The 15143-nt window shown below is 38.1% G+C and overlaps 1 long non-coding RNA gene across 1 annotated transcript; it reads left to right on the top strand.

Annotated features, from left to right (window-relative positions):
• Positions 1 to 5177: 5177 nt before the first annotated feature.
• On the top strand, positions 5178 to 6897 carry LOC125193041. Its single transcript, XR_007171520.1, has 2 exons — positions 5178 to 6499; positions 6637 to 6897. It is a non-coding gene; the product is annotated as an uncharacterized LOC125193041 (long non-coding RNA).
• The last annotated feature ends 8246 nt before the right edge of the window (positions 6898 to 15143 follow it).

Raw genomic sequence — 15143 nt, forward strand, 5'->3', positions numbered from 1 at the left:
TCTTACTACATTAATTCTTATAAATAAGACCGACATAGCTGGGTCGAGCGGGACAGAGTTGCTATTCGTAGGGTTAACTAAAACTCAAGAGACCAAATTTAAGAATTTTATGATATTAATGGTCGGATAGTAGGGTGTGTCTGTTAGAGTTTGTATACTAGAAATCACGTTTTGAGTGATTGAATACTGTAAAACTCTTATTTTATTTTCCAAGGAATAAAACAGATTATTTTTGCCATAATGTTGTTATGTTTTACATTTAATGGATATTAATTGCATGTTTAAATGTATAAGTTAACTTAACAAAGTCTAAGTCTTTATTTTAGTAGACCGGTGGTGGGCGGCGTCCACTTTAAGGTAACACGGTCAGTCCTAAACAGAGAAAAAGAAGAATTTAACATCCTAGATGGAATTAGACTATCCATCGTGAAAGGTTGCAATGTCAGTCCGCATATTTCTAAGCCTTACTTGAAATAAGATGACATTGGTGTGGTAAAGCACTGAATGGATCTAACAACAAGACTTGTCTTTATGCTATCTACTGAAAGGCGAGGTCTTGATAAATATTTGTTTCTTAATCAATTTAGGTTAGCATTAAGCATACGGTATTGATTATGCATTACTTTGACTTATCAAATGGTGCGGGTTTTTCGTAACCCAATAATCCTGATATATTGGGTAGTGGTGATTAATATCTAGCGGTGCTAGGATTGCTATTATGTTGAATCGTGCGCGAGGTGAGTCTCGTTTGATAATGCCCTCAAGAGGAGCGCGAAACAAGGTTTTATTATTCGGAACCTAGCTAGTTGGAGTTTGATCACTCTATGAATAATAAATAAGCGTTTCATGCTAAGTCCACTCTTGGAATTAATAAGAAGTTAATTAATTAAGTCCATAGCAGACATTGATTAATTAATGGACATTTTTATCTTAACCGCGAGAAATGAAAGTTAAAACGAAAACTCGGATTACTTATAATTTCGGAGTTGGATGGGGAGAGTTCAATATTATTTCTGTAGTGGCTGCTCGTAATATTCCAATTAAAGCTCATATTAAATTGTGAGTTCAATTTAATTAGTAAAAAGTAAATTGGATGAGCCCATATCCAAAACCTTCCATAAATCCCTGTCTGACCCAAAAGGAATTTAATATAAATAGGAGAATAAAGGAGACAAAAATAATAATTTTTAAAACTAAAATTTTCGTCCCCTCTGTTCTAGAGAAGCTCGAAATTTTCTCCTAATTGGAGAAGGATTTCTTTTGTCTTCTTTATTTAAGTCCTAGTATTCCAGTGAGATCAGCTCACACTGATATTGGAGTACAGTTCGAGAACCAAAAAGAAGATCCGTGGTCTAGTATTCAAAGCGTCACGTGGAGAAGTCGCTAGCCATCATCGATTCTTTGGAGAATTAATTAGGTATTATTTCTGCTCCGTAGAAAAGCATGTTTTAGGTTTCAATATTCTTAAAGCATGATTAATTCAAGTTATGAGCATGATACATGTGAGAATTACGCGAATAGATTTTGTCTAAATAATCTGCTAAATAGATCTGATTATTATGTGATTTATTTGTTCGATTAATAATTATTAAATTATGATAACTCGACGCACGCTTCCGCTGCCAGTTCCTTCACGGCCGACTCGTGACCTCGCATATGTCAGGCTCTGTCATTCATTCAAGCGTGACAAAATTATGAAAATGAGACCAACCAAAGTCTAGTGACTAGGTTTGTCAAATCAGGTATCTGCGGAATATTTGTAAACTAGAATTCATCCATTCTCCTACTGATAAGTTGTATTCTAAGTCTTGGTTACTGGTCAGTATGTCGTGAAATGCATGTATTATCTGCAAAACAGTTGCTCAAGTGTGCAGGATTAAAGGATCCAAGTCAGTAGGAGACGATTCAGGTGACGCAAGTGAAAAGGGCGCTAGAAGGGTGCAATACTGACCAGGATGCATGCCAGAGAAAAGGCTCGAGATGGAGAAGAAGGATAGTTGGGATGATCATTAACAAGGGCATAAAAGTCAAAACTTGAAGGAAGTCTACCCTAAAAGCAAGGGCAAGCCTCCCTATAAAAGAAGCCACTTGGAGAGAGAGAAGGAGTTCGCCTTTAGAGTTGGTCCCTTAGAGTTCGAGAAAATCCAACCACCACACTTAGTTAGAATTCTCTCTAGAAGATCAGTTCCTTCAGCATTGTCCAACCTCTCGTTCCTCGCCACAGCTATGGTCACTAGACGTCCAAGAATCTGCCGGAGAAGTCATCGATCCACCGTTCCAGCCAGTTGCCGTAGTAGTATAGCAGTATCATCGCCCGAAGTGGCCAAACAATCGTTATTTTGCTTTCTAGTTTAATCTTTACTTGTTTTCGTCGTTGGTTTATTTGCAAACACTCATCGTTGTTGCCTTTTGAAGCACTTTGTGAAGTTCCAACGCTTAAATTATGAAGTTTCTATTTCGTATGTCGCTTTGGTTCGAGTTTGCTTCATTCTGCCTAGGAAAATTAGATCTAGTTGTTGCTTTTAATTTCTAAGTGTTTTCTTACCTGGAGTTGTCGATCTGAAGTTGTAGTTATGTTTTAGTCAAATTTTCGTGCATGAGTTTCTGTTCTGCGCTGTGATCACCGCCTTGCATGTTAGTCAGTAGAAGTAAAATTGCAGTTTCACCGTTTATTTTAAGTTTGAGCATTTTAATCAATGGATCTTGAGTTTGAAGTTATGAATCTGAAGTTTAGTTATGGTGTTTGTGTTCATTTGATTTTTGTTAATGCTTGGTGAAGAAGAAAACGTCAAAATCAACTTTAGTTTGGACCACTTTACTTTTAAGTTATTTTTGCTTTTGTTCCTTACTTTTCAGTTGTACTGTCCAGACCTGTCAGAGAGCCACCCAGCCACCAGATATGCCTTGTAGTCTAAATTTCCTCTTTTAGTAACTGTGTACTTTTCATATGCCTCTGAGACACCTTGTCCCCTATTTCCACGAACACCACCACATGCCTGTTATTTTCACACCCACTAGTCAGTAGAGTACCTCCTTTATTTCTTGCCTAGGTAAAATCTCAACCCAAGCGTGGTAGTTAACCAAAAACACCCAGGAAAGTCACCGCAGTTATCCAAACGTGTCCATCCTTGTGGGATTCGACCCTTACCTCCACTATACTAATCAGTAGAAGTGGGTTGAGGAAAATTGTTTGAAGCCAGGTCTCGGTTGTCGTACCAACGACTCAGCTGGGTCGGGAATCTCTTCCTGATCAGTTGGATACACTCCAAATTACATACGAAAACCGACTCATAGACCACAAGAGACCCTTCACCTACCCACACCTGACTCAATGTGTGATATTGGTATTCCGAACACTCGCACGTGACTTGACGTGTGATGTTGGTATCCCGAATACTCACGCCCGAATTTATAATAAAATTGATTCTACTATGATATTTGAGAGATTATTCAAAGTTAGAAAAGAATAATTATTTATTAGTCTTTATTTTGTTGAATTTAAGTGTCGTTTGATGTTTTTTTTAATTTGATGAACTATCACAAAACAATAAACTAATGTAAGAATTAAATTTTATCTATAGTTAAATGTTACTGTTGCAAACCAATACTCATGTGATAAATTTATTAATGTAGTTTTGCCAAGGGAAATGGCCTTAAATTAGCCAAATTAAAAGCTCTCATTTTATTCGTATAAACATTAATTTTCAAGTAAAAAGTAAATAGAGATATAAAAAGAATAATACACATTCATTTCTTTTCTGTCATGAACACATACTCATTAGTGGTAGTGAGTGCATCTATACGTGACTAATTAACACTTTAGAATTAATAAAATAAGATAACATAAATGATAAGTCGAACTTAGAACATTAGTCTCATAAGCGAAAGTGAATCAAGGTCAAAATATAGTCAGAGTGCGGTCTAGGTTCATAAATTCCTAGTACAAAATCCTAATGGAGCGAAAAAGTCCAAGACAAAGTAGTATGTATGGAGACATACTACCTTGGGCTACATATCTACTTATTTAAGGGTCGTTCCCAACACCTTTGCTTGCTCGTCCACGTTCAACCTGCACATTTGAAAATAACATGCAGGACTGAGTATTTGATATACTCAGTGGGCACATTGCCAAAAATAGTTCTATTTTATTTGTCAAGCCACAGTTGAGTGATCACGGGGTTTTATTTAAAAGACCCGAGTCACTAAATACTTTTCCTTTCATAAAGATTTTAATTGCGCAATCACATCACTTAAATATACCATATCTGAACATTGTGTGAACCGGGAATGTGGCCACATTCCACGACGGTCACTGGACCGACAACTCTTATGTTAGCTCACGGTCCCCTTATGTGTACACTAGTCCTAGTAGGGTTTGCGGCCCTACTGGGACCCGAATCCGATTTAACTAAATTGGCATAGCCAAGCAGATAGGTAATCATAAAACAAAACATGACATGCATACTTGAGTAAAGATTCACATTTTCATACTAAAACCACGTTTTGAAAGAATGCCCACCTCAAAAGCTAAATCCCTTTCCGTAAATTTCTTTAACTTGGCCTCAGACGACGTGCAAAGACGTCCCTTTAGGAAATAAAATAATACTTAATTAGACTTTGAGAAATCAATTAAGCTTAAACGTGAATGCATCCTAAGTGCGTGCTCTTTTATTCTTTTTCTTATTTTTCTAGAAAAAGTTCTAGAATTCTTGAATATTAATTAAATCAGTAGATTTAATTTAATTGGGAAAAATTATTCGCTTAACTAGAGGGTGTTACCCCCTTATGCCATTAATTAAGCACAAAAAAATAAGCTCGAGGTCTATTCATAGTTAGCGCATAAATTCTTAAAAATAATTATTCGAGCACTTAAATTAACCGGAAAATTAGACTTATCTTCGTGAAAATAATTAGCGAACCATTAATTATTTAACCAATATCATAGGAGGGCCCATGATTTAATTATATTCTTAGCCTATACTTTTATTTTAATTGATGGCCCAAACTCCATAATTAAATTCTATAGCAACTCAATTCTCTATTTAATTTCTTAGCCCATACTTTTAAATTTTCTTTACAAGGGCCCAACTTAATACTTTAAATCACTAGCCCATCTCCCATATAAACTCTAGCCCATGTTTTTAGTTAATAGAGGCCCAAACAAAATAAAAAAAAGAGAGGCCCAATATACTCCCTTCCCCATCGTGATTTCCTCTTCTAAAATCCCTAAATTGCAAAAACTGTACAACAGCTTCTTCTTCCTCTCTTCCCTTGGTGAAATCGCCACTCCGACGATTCCACGCCGGTCGCCGGAGAATCCACGCACGGAGTAACCTTTCTTTTTCACGGATCGGGTTTCCCTTCGACTCATCCATACTCTCTTTCATCTTCGGCGAACTCGCCGCGGAGTTTCCGCCGTCGCCGCACGGCTGAGGCCTCGCCGCTCCCCGACGCGGTGGAACAGCCGCTGCTGTCCCGGTTAGGGAGAAGGCGTCGCCTTTCCCTTCCTCCGGTTCCTCTATCTCTTGCGAAATCGTCGCCGTCTCCGGAGGAAATAGTCACCGCCGTGGTTGTACTCCGTCGTTGGAGGTGTTACCGTGCGCGGCAGCCCCTTTCTCGGCCTCTACAGGCTCGCCAATCGCTGCCCGTCTCGCCATCCGGCTCTCCGTCAAGCTGCAGCTTCGCCTGCGGCAAAACTCCACTGCTACTCGTCGCCTTCCATCGACGTCACGGAGGAACTCTCCGCCTCCCGTCGCACCACCGCCGGACAATCTCTCTATAAGCTAAGTTTTCTGCCTTCTTTTGCTTAGCTCAATTCGTGGGTTTATTTAGCAACCTATGTAAATTCGATTCTTGACTATTGGTGATGTTCAAGCTTTGATCTTGTGAGAGTTTGATTATTGAGTCCATTAATTGGGTTTGTGGCAGAAGCTTTATGTTGTGATTCTTGGCAGAAAAAAAAAATGCTTAGTCTTGTGGAAATTCCTATAGCAAGTCTAAGTTCTTGCATTTGATTACTGTGGTGAAAACTTGGTTGTTGAGCAAAGGTGTTGTTGTTCTATGCTTATACTAAATCTTTTATTAGTTAACAGCCGCGGGGGGAGAAGGGTTGGAGGTGGAATACCTCTTGAAGCTGCGGCTGCCTTGAGAATTCAGCTCTTAAACCTCAGCTTTCTTCCTCTCAAACTTGCTATGTTGCTGGAAAATTTGAAGTTGTGTAGGAGAGTGTTCAAAGGTGGCGTGGACGGGGTTTTTATAGGTTGATCTTGGTGTACTATGGGGAATTAAATGGCTGTTGCTGCAGTTTTGGTTTTACATAACAGCAAGATCTCTTATGATTCATTTTTGTAGCATTCTAATTCAAGTTGTTTTGGTTTCATTTGATGGTACTTGGTACTTAGCCATTAAATTCTTTGTTTGTTCTTGCATGAGATGCCAAGAGAATGCAGGAGGCTGCCTTGAGAGGAGGAGGAAAGCTGGCTTTGACTTGCCCTAAATGGTAAGTCTTGGGTCTTCAAGTTAAAGAGATGTTGTTCCTTTTCTTTAATAGGAGAATCCCTTAACTCTCTTGTACATATGCAATAATTACTTTGTTTGTAGTCTTTTGTACATATGCAATAATTACTTTGTTTGTAGTCTTGTAGGTGAGAAAGGAAGGTGTGGCTGTTGTGTTGTTCTCAGGCTCGGCCCGCTCCCTTCGGCCCGACGGACTGCTCAAAGATGGGCTATAGTTCGGGCCTGGAGAAGAGGCCCGAAGTGCATCAAAAATTTATCCTTAGTTTTCTTTCTTTGAAGCCTTTGATCCTCGTAAACTTTTGAAGTTAGTTAATAGTTTATTGGATATGTAAAGCTATTCGAAAATTCTTTATATTCCATAATGTATTTTAGTTTGTTTTAGTTCGTTCGATTATTTCTTTAGCTTTTACTTTGCAACTAAAAAGATTAAGTTTCATTAAAGGCTCGAGTTCCACTAAATCTTCACGAAAAGAGAACATTACATCTTTAGTTCGACATTAAAATGACGAAAGGAAAGAAAAGAAATAAGGGTGCGGGTATTACATTTTCCCTATTATAAGATTCCTCTCAAAAAAGAAAATAGAGATATAAAAGAGTATCCTTGTTTTACTTGTCTTTGCATCGTTAAATTAGGCAAGTCACGCATATATAACTATGTATTGTGTAATTAATATGGGGAATGATATCCTATATACGTTATGTGAGCACCATTCTCATTTGACGCAGGTATAGCGTTGTTTATTTTGATTTATATATTTAGTTTAATTCTAATACATTAAAGAATGTTATTGAAAATTTTAATTTCACAATATTCATAAAAATCAAAGCTCGATTTGCTCGTTTTCTTAATTTATAGTACTAAATATAGAGAAAACGAGCAAATCGAGCTTTGATTTTTATGAATTTTGTGAAATTAAAAATTTTAATATTATTTTTTAATGTATTAGAACTAAACTAAATATATAAATCGAAATGTACAACGTTATACGCGCGTCAAACGAGAGTGGTGCCCATATAAGAAGCTCACATAAGGTATGTAGCATATCTTTTCTCATTAAATATTATTAGTACTTTTTTGTAAGGCAAGGATAAGATTGTATGGAATAAAAAATTTAATGGTCTAGACATGTGCACAATTTTAAGGATAATACTCTCCTTTGTTTCTTAATATGTGTTTTTTTTACCCCACACGGGTTTTAAAGATACGGAAGAAAGTAGATTGAAAAGTTATTGGTATCCTATCTTTATAACTATTTTATACTCCTTCCGTGTCATTCAAGATATTCACATTTTTCTTTTAGTTTGTCCCACTATAGATAGATGTTCATTTTCTATATTTGGAAATAAATCTCTCTCTCTCTCTTCTCATTAAAATATTCAACTACATTTTCTCTTTACTTATTTTGCCTGACAACTCCTAAAATCCCGTGCTACTCAAGAATGTCGACATCTTGAGTGAGACGGAGGGTAATATAGTATGAGTGAAGAGTAATGACTATTACCAAAATTTGTAAAAACGAAATAAGACTTTGACAAGGGATATCCTAAAATGAAAAATTAGAACATATAATAGGAGATGGAGGAAGTATTAATCTATACATATATAAAAGACGAGTTTTAGGAGGATTTGAATAATTATTTTGTGCAAGGAAGGTAAATGTAATATATAAAAATTTCTAAATTAGTGTAAAATTAGTTTTGGCGATGTAACTGCTTATTAGGGTGTCGAACTAAATTACCTTAATTTTGCATCCAATAATTTAACTATGCGTCATTTTCAAATACATAAAATAGATGTGGGAATTTATGAGTACTTGGAAAAAATTTAAATATTTTTAAGTCATAGGCATGAATTGAAATTTTATAAGTGACTCTCATGAATATTTATTTAAATATTTTAATGACCACTTTGACTAATTTTTAAAGCACTACTTATACTAAGCGGGTTACAAATCTTTAAATAGGATAATGAACAATTAACAAAAATATGTAACCTCTATTCTCTTAATTTTATAATTTATGATATTTTAATTTCATGATCTCTCAAATCCTGATTTTGTGTCCATAAAAGGCATAGAGTCGTGGATGAATTACACACCAACAAAAGTATTCTTCATTCTCTCTTAAGCTCTCAACATTTTGTTATACTCTCTCCGTCCACGAAAAATACGACACATTTTTCATTTTTGGCTGTCCACGAAAAATATGGGACATTTAAAAAAGGAAAGTTTTCAACAACTTCTATCTTACTTTTTTTCCCTTCTCTCATACTAATAATATGGACCCCACATTCCACTAACACCACTTTTTTCTTACTTTTTTCCCTTCTCTTTTACTTTGTTCTCTTCCCTCTTACTTTACCAATTCTACATTAAAACTCGTGTCATTCACAAAGTGCCCTATTTTTCGTGGACGGAGGGAGTATATTTTGTTAGAAATAGTGGGATAAAATTGTCAAGCCGTGTAAAGGCGGTACTCTAACTATTACAATTGAAAGGAAAAACAACAATAACTGGAATTGAAATTACAACGGAAATAATAAAACAAACCGAACTATAAGTCGAGTCGAGGGAAGCCCTCTTTCCGCAAGACAAATTACGCCCCGGCTAGTGCTCACGGAATGGCGTATTGCCCCCAAAGATAAAACGACTTCCTCCTAGCGTGTAGAAGCACCTCAAACCCGCTAGGCACCGGCGAACTTGATGAAGTTCCGAGAATCAAGCTATGCAATGCTACTATGATGTAGAGAACTAGAGAGAAGAGAGAATGCTTTTTGTTGGTGTCCTCTCCACTCCAAGATCAAGCCTATTTATAGGCTAGAGAAAGCACTTGAAAGGCCTTGCAATCAAGATTATCTCTTAATGCATTTGGGGGTTACCTAAGATGAAAGGCCATAGGTCTTGGCCACCTCAAAGGTCTCCCACATTTTTCACATGTTTTTTCCACAATCCCCCACATTGGTTAGAGCACTGCAAGCTCAAACCAACACAAGACGTATATGCATGCATGCAAACTCTTCGCTCAATCCTCGAGAAACAATATTGCATTTGGAATAGTAGCTTGGGGCTTTGAACTTTCCATAGTCAACACTATCGGGCATACCGGCGGCCTGGTGGACGTGATGCCTTGAACCATTCCTCCTTGGTGTATACCGAGACAATAATATTGACACAATACTATTTACAAACTCATCAGTTCTCACGTTTGTGTCCTTTACTGGCCATGGAACACCACTTTGGATTCATAAGTGATTCACATGTTGAAGCGGCCCACACTTCTTCACTTACATAGGTGATTCTTTTCCGGGTATCCTGCAATACCCACCTCCTCGAGGCTTCTAAGAATCATTAAAAGTCAAAACTTAGCCTCTTACCACATGCAGGTTACAACACTCAATGCTTTCAAAAGAATGGGCGAAGATAAAATATCTTCCGAGTGTTACAACTAGAGTCATATAGCTTTGTTTTCCCATTGAACCAAGCCCATGGGATCTCCAATCGTATGGTTGGGTTACCACTATAATCATCTTTTAAAATGTAGTTTTCAGTCCTATTCCTTTTAGCAATTTATGCATTTGATCACGGTTTAAACTTTTCGTTAACGGACCCGCTAAGTTATCCACTGACCTTACATAGTCAACTGCGATAACACCACTTATGATCAACTGCCTCATGGTATTATGTTATGTGTCGAGACTTACCATTGTATAAGCCACTATGTGCTCTCCCTATAGCCGCTTGGCTATCACAGTGTATCACTACTGTCGGCACTGACTTCTTCCAACATGGAATATCTTCTAGGAAGTTTCTAAGCCACACGGCTTCTTCTCCTGCTTTGTCTAAAGCGATAAACTCAGATTCCATGGTGGATCTAGCTATACATGTCTGTTTCGTTGACTTCCACGAAACAGCTCCACCTCCCCACAGTGAACATATACCCACTTGTTGAAAACGAGTCTTTTGAATCAGAGATCCTATTTGCATCACATTACCCTTCAAGTACTTGGGGATAGTTTGTGTACTGCAGCTCAAAGTTAAGAGTATACTTCAAGTATCTCAAAACCCTACGCAGAGCTTTCCAATGTTCCTTGTTTGGGTTGCTCGTAAATCGGCTCAGCTTATTCACCGTACACGCAAGATCTGGTCGGGTGCAGTTTGTGATGAACATCAAACTCCCTATGATCCTTGCATATTCTTCTTGAGCTACAGGCTCACCCGTGTGCTTACTCAAATGCATGTTGGGTTCTAATGGAGTCTTAGCCGGCTCACAGTTAAAGGAGTGAAACTTTTTAAGCACTTTCTCAATGTAATGAGATTGTGTCAGTGCAATTCCCTCATGATCCCTTTTAATCTTGATTCCGAGAATCACATCAGCTAGACCCATGTCTTTCATGTCGAAATTTCTCTTCAACATATTTTTGGTCTCGTTGATAATGGCATTATTGCTGCCCATAATCAACATTTCATCAACATAAAGACACACAATAACAAAACCGTTATCTGTGTTCTTAGTGTAAACACACTTATCACACTCATTGAAAGTCAACCTATTGGAAAACATCACATTGTCAAACTTCAAGTGCTATTGCAAAGGCTCTTGTTGTAATCCATATAGAGACCTCACTAGTTTGCATACCTTCCTTTCTTGGCCAGGTACTACAAACCCTTCAGGTTGCTCCATATAAATTTCTTCTTCCAATTCACCATTCAGAAATACAGTTTTCACATCCATTTGGTGAATTTCAAGATTGTGCAAAGCAACAATCGCAAGCAGCACCCGAATGGAAGTGATTCTCGTAACGGGTGAATACGTGTCGAAGAAGTCATATCCTTCTTGCTGCTTAAAGCCTTTCACAACTAGGTGAGCTTTGTACTTTTCAATAGTACCATCAGTTTTATATTTCCTTCTCAGGATCCACTTGCACCCTAAGGTTTTACATCCTTCTGGCAAGTCTACTAACATCCATGTGTTATTTCTCATAATTGATTCAATTTCACTATTGATCGCTTCTTGCCAGAATGACGCATCTGGGCCAGACAACGCTTCTACCAACGACTTTGGTTCGTCATCCAACATAAAAGTTATGAAGTCGGGACCAAATGTCTTAGCAACTTTAACTCTTTTACCACGTCTTGGTTCTACATCCTCAGGACTTGACCTCGTCCTTTTTGGAGGATTGGAATTAGTGGATTCATCCATCATTCTTTCACTAGAACGATCCTCCTGCCTCTTGCAAGGGTAAACATTCTCAAAGAATATAGCATTCCTTGACTCAATCGTTGTTCCTTCAGCCACGCCAGGCACAACTGACTTATGAACTAGGAAACGATAGGCACTACTATTAAGTGCATGGCCAATAAAGATGCAATCAACTGTTTTAGGGCCTATTGCAACTTGCTTCGGAGGTGGCACTTCTATCTTCGCTAAGCACCCCCACACTTTGAGGTATGAGTACGAAGGTTTCTTGCCTTTCCACAACTCATAGGGAGTCACATCCCTATTTTTAAGTGGAATCTTATTAAAGATATAATTTGCCGTTAACACAGCCTCCCCCCACATGTTCTAGGGTAAACCTGAATTAATCAACAGAGCATTCATCATCTCTTTCAGTGTTCGGTTTTTACGTTCAACAACACCATTCAATTGAGAAGAATATGGAGCCGTGGTTTGGTGAATTATACCACTTGCATGACATAATTATGCAAACGGCGCCACATATTTACCACCTCTATCACTTCGAACACACTTAATTCGACAATTAAGTTGATTTTCGGCTTCATTTTTGAAGTCTTTAAACGCTTCAAGTGCCTCATCTTTACTTCTTAATAAGTAAAGGTAACAATACCTTGTGCAATCATCTATAAACGTGATGAAATATTTTTTACCACCTCTTGTTTGCACAAATTTCAAATCACATACGTCTGTATGGATCAACTCAAGAGGTTTTGTGCTCCGCTCTACCGAATGGAACGACAGCTTAGCCATTTTGGCTTCAACACACACTTCACATCTTTCTTGTGAGTTAAACTTATCAACTTTTAGTAAATTAAGATTTACTAATCTTTTTATAGCATTTAGATTTACATGTCTCAATCTATTATGCCATAAATCAAAGCTCTCAAGCAAATAAGAGGATGTGTCATCTTCCTTATTGCATATTCCTTTTCCACGGTGAATGACCGTAACATTCAGCTCAAAAAGCTCATTCACTAGGTGGCCTTCACCTATGAATTTTCCATTCTTGGTCAATATAACCTTTTCACACTCAAATTCTAGTGAAAATCCATGATTTACTAGAAGTGAGCCTGACACCAAATTATTTCGGATGTCTGGGACATGCAGCACATCCTTAAGGGTAAGAACCTTTCCAGATCCTAGTTTTAGGAACACATTACCCACACCAACTACCTCAGAAGAGGCTTGGTTTCCCATGCGTACTTTTCTACCTCCAACAGATTTGTAAGTAGAAAAAACGCTTCTCTCGGAGCACACATGACATGTGGCACCCGTATCAACAAACCATTCATTTGGATTATTATCATGGTCCACGTTGGAGACCATTGCTGATATGGATCCATTTATTTTGTGATCCATTTCCCAAGGATTTACCCAATTTTTAGGTGATTGATCTAATATTTTTGTGAAGTAGATTTTCTATTGTGTCAATAATGGCAACCCAACAACAAATAAGGAAACTAAGATGAACAAAGAAGGAAATAACATTGGATAGGGTGGAAATTGGGATACATAGTCATTGATGAAGCAAGCTAAGGCACTTACAACATAACTAACATGCATCCATGGCTAGATCTTCAAGGGAACCACAAACCTCAAAGCATACCTCTACTTGATCCATGCTTGAACTAGCAATTGATGGAAATCCCATGCTTGAACTAGCAATTGATGGATTCAAGCAACCTAAATCTAGGAATTGGATAGAAACCCTCTCCAAGAGGAAACAAAGCTCTCAAGCATCTAATTTCATCAAAATCTAAGGAAATGGAATAACATCAAGAGGTATTTATACTATGGGTCCAAAAATAGAAAGTTGGCCCACAAAATCTAAAAATCGGCATAATCGCCCGGTCGGGCGTTTTTCACATGCCAAAATGCCCGGCCCGGGCGTTTTCCCTGTCCCCGGGCGTTTTTCCCGAAGCTCCCGGCCTTCTCTGCGCGACTTCCGTAAAACCGCCATAACTCCCTCATTCGGACTCCGATTGGGATGTGCAAGATACCCACGCGAAGCCGTTTCCAAGACGAAGACAATGGTGGCAGTTTCATAGCTTTCGGATATCATCTCGATAGGACGGTTTTCGGTTGAATCCAGCTGTAGCTGAAATCCTTGACGCACGGCCTCCATGATCGTATCATCCTCCTCTTCTTGGAAAGGATTTGTCCTCAAATCCGAGCCTTCTCTATTCCTTGCACCCTCGGGAGGCCCTCTAGCTTTATTGGATCCTTGGCATGTCTTCTCTTTCATCCTTGGGCCCCAATCAACCCATGGTTCACGCCGAAGGGAGGACCCTTGACGTCGAGCACCCGTGGTCATATCATCCTCCCCTTCTTGGAAAGGATTTGCCCTCAAATCCGGATTCCGTACACCTATAAAATAGCACGAGATCAAATCAAATATCCATGTAGGATGATAGAGATTAAGACCACTAACGACTCTAATAGAAGTCACCATACCACGACGGTGGACACACTCTAACAAGCTCAAAACTAATACATAAGCTATGTTGAAACAAATACCCAGGCAATCTTTTACATTGAAGTCCCAAACAAAACCATGTGATGCATAGTCTTTGACAAAATGACAATAAAAGATACCAACCCCACTAAACGGCTTGATTGTCATGCAATGAAAACAAGTATTATGCCAGACACAAGCTTCACACAATTTGACTCTTTTTGCCTCAAACATTTCCACATTATCTATACCCATGTCCTTCAACATCTTCACAAAAGATTTGGCATTCTCATCAAGACAAGGCATATACAAGAAAGGGTCCTCATATGGTGCAAAATGGAAAGTTATCAAGAGAGGCCTAAGCACAAAAATCTTATTCTCACGCTCATGCAACGAACAATCATTTTCAATCATTAACACACCATTCTTGCTCAAATAAGAAGTTCTCTTCCATAAATTGACAAACTCTAGGTCAGGATATAGAGGAGGTTTATGATAATTCACATTAAGTTTGCAAGAAAGTGTCTCAACCAACAAACCAAGTTTATTACAAGGGATCTCACTCAATTGTCCCAACAATTTCAAGAAATGATCAAAAATATATGAGCAATGCATCCATATACCTTCATGCACAACATGTAGAGTAAGAACAACATCATGCATGGGGAACTTATGAGAAGCAACATCAAGTATCAAGAGAAATGTTTCCAAATTACCCCCACACAAATGCTCCAACAATTTTAAAATAATACCACAAACATGAGAACGATGCAATTTTATGTCATTAATCACAACACCATCCACAAGAGACATATGAGTGGAAAAATCCTTCACAAAACGACCATAGAACACTCCAATCCCATTGAAGGGTTTAACCACTTTGCAATGAAGACATAGCAAACACCAAGTTCTAAAGTCATTATCCACGTTACTCTTC

The sequence above is a fragment of the Salvia hispanica genome, chromosome 6, assembly GCF_023119035.1.
Source record: "Salvia hispanica cultivar TCC Black 2014 chromosome 6, UniMelb_Shisp_WGS_1.0, whole genome shotgun sequence".
In the NCBI taxonomy this organism is placed as follows: Eukaryota; Viridiplantae; Streptophyta; class Magnoliopsida; order Lamiales; family Lamiaceae; genus Salvia; species Salvia hispanica.